This window comes from Galeopterus variegatus, unplaced genomic scaffold (assembly GCF_000696425.1).
Source record: "Galeopterus variegatus unplaced genomic scaffold, G_variegatus-3.0.2 Scaffold7623, whole genome shotgun sequence".
Taxonomy (NCBI): domain Eukaryota; kingdom Metazoa; phylum Chordata; class Mammalia; order Dermoptera; family Cynocephalidae; genus Galeopterus; species Galeopterus variegatus.
Window position 1 is genome coordinate 93,545 of NW_007733734.1, and position 2,738 is coordinate 96,282.

A 2,738-nucleotide genomic window follows, 5' to 3' on the forward strand; every position below is an offset into this window, starting at 1 on the left:
ATCCGCCTCATGCTCCGAAAGGCCCCTGGGGGTCCCATCTCTGGTGAGATCAGTTTCACTGGTGTTGGGCTTGTAGCTTGTCCCCAAGTGTCACAAGTAGATGTACAACCACCGGGCCAGGCTGTCCCTGCATTTTCCCGTTCTGAAGGTGCTGCCCGCTGTCTCTAAGGGGCGGGGCAAGAGATGTCAGTGACACCTGCCCGCCACGTGCAGGGCGGCTCCGTGCCACACAGCCTCGCCGGCTCCCAGTGTGGTCAGAATCGTCACGGTCCTCGATTTTCTTTTGTATTTGTTTTTTAAATTGTAGTGAGAACATTTACCATGAGATCTAAAAAAACACCTAAGTGCACGACGTAGTACTGTAAACTATAGGTACAACCTTGCACAGCAGATCTATAGAACTTACTCATCTTCCCAAACTGAAACTCTGTCCCCATGAAACACCCAGTCCCCAGCCCTCTCCCCAGCCCCTGGCACCCCCCATTCTACTTTCTGTCTCTGTGGATCTGATGACTCTAGAAGCTTCATATTAGAGGAATCACATAGGATTTGTCCTTTTGTGTCTGGCTTATGTCACTGAGCAGCACGATGTCCTCAAGGTTCATCCACGCTGTAACATGTGCCAGGATTTCCTTCCTTTATATGGCTGAGTCATACTGCAGTGTGTGGAGGGACCACGTTTTCTTTATCTGTTGATCCAGGGATTATCGTTAGGTTGTTTCCACATCTTGGCTGTTGTGAATAAGCCGCTGTGAACACGGGTGTGCAGATCTCTTCCAGACCGTGATTTCAATTCCTTTGGATAAATGCTCAGAAGTGGGATGCTGCATCTGAAGCATCTGAACGTGGTTCTTTTTTTTTTTTTTTTCTTTTTTAAGGAACCACCCTGCTCTTCCCCACAGCAGCTGCACGGTATTATGTTCCCACCCACGGAGCACAAGGGTCCCAATTTCTCCACACCCTCATCCACACTTGCTGTCTTGTGAAAATCATTTTGATAATGATATCTGTCCCACGAGAGCCCCAGAGATGCTCCCACCGCTGCCACCGGCTGGTGGCCCCGTGGCTGTGGACTCAGTCCTGAGCTCTGGCTAGTCTTCCTCCTCCAGGTCGTGACAGAAAGCATTCTGGAGCCCAGGACCCCTCGGCCCCGAGAGCTCCACTTGGGGCCAGTCCCTGTCTCCACACACACTTCTGTGCCGGGACTTTCTGGCCCAGCCTCCCCCGTCTGTTCTCCCCACAGCCTCCAGAGGGCGCCAGTGAGCGCCGAGTCGGGCACATGCCTCCTCTGCCTACAGCCCTCCATGGCTCCCACCTCCTTGGGGTAAGAGCCCAAGTCTTCCCCATGGCCACAGGATCCTGCACGACCTGCCCCGTCCCCTCCCGCTCTCCCCTGCTCACTCTGTTTCAGCCACACAGGCCTCCTTGCTGTTCCCTCAAAATGCCAGGCTCGGTCCTGCCCCAGGGCCTTTGCACAGGCTGTGCCCTCCTGAGCGCATTCCTCTGGCTCGTTCTCTCACCTCCCTCTTGCCTCTCCTCAGAGGTCACTTCCTCTGCCAGCCCCCCTGGCCGCCCTGGCTGAGGGAGCCACCCCTACTCTCTATGTGCTTTCCGTGCTCATGGGTTTTCAGTGTCCTTCTGCCTGCCACCGGCCATCAGGTCACACATGTTAGTGTCACTGTTTCATTGCTGTGAGCTCCATGGGGTGGTGACTGTGCCCCTTTGTTTGCTTCTGGGTCCCAAGTGAGCTGAACAGTGATGCACACTTAGGAACTGGGGGGAGACTGACCACGATATTTATTTCATGCTTACTGTTTGCCAGGTGCAGTCTGGGCACTGGGCACAAGACAGTGAGAGGACAGACACCCCCCAGTCCAATCATGTGCCCAGTCTGGTGGGACAAGAGACACTCATCAAATATCATCACACGGACAGTTAATCAGAGCCACTGCTAATTGGGCACTTACTGTATACCAGGCACTATTGTGTTTAGCAGTTAATCCTCATCCCCAACCCGAATGAATCAACAATAAATGATTTTTTTAGTATAAATATGTCCCATGCAAGATTTCGAACATGTATTTAAAAAATGATTCATTGTGAGTTTTTTGTGGGGTTTTTTTTGGTGGTTGGCTTCAGGATCTTCCTGCCTGAACACGACTTGCTATTGCACGAGTGAGCTAAAGAAGAGCATGTCTTGAAGGAGGAGTTGGGGACACTGAAAGGCGCTGACTGCAGCCCTGGGAGGCAGATTCTGGCTTTCAGATGGGAGCTCGGTGCACATTTCAGCCTTTCCAGTAGCCTGGGAGAGAACTCTAGCAACCAGGGCTGATCATAACACGCTGAGCCAGGAGGAAGCCAGGAAAGAAGGTCACCCCCTGGCTCAGAAGAACAAGGGCCACCAGGGACTCATGGGTATGGGGTATGCCCACCCCACAGGCCTGTTCTGAAGTCCCCAGACTTTCCAGACAAACCCTCCTTCCCTTGGGAATTCTACCAGGAATTCCTTTAAACTTCTCCCCAGGTATCTTCTGGAATGTGTTTGCTCAGTGGGTGGAGAGGATTCGCTCCCGTTTTCGAACAAGGGACAGCCTCGTTAAAATAATTGAACTAGGGCCGGCCCGGTGGCGTACTCGGTAGAGGGCGGCGCTCCCACCGAGGGTTCGGATCCCACGTGGAGACCGGTTCCCGCTCACTGGTTGAGCGCGGTGCGGGCGCAACACCGAGGGTTGCGATCC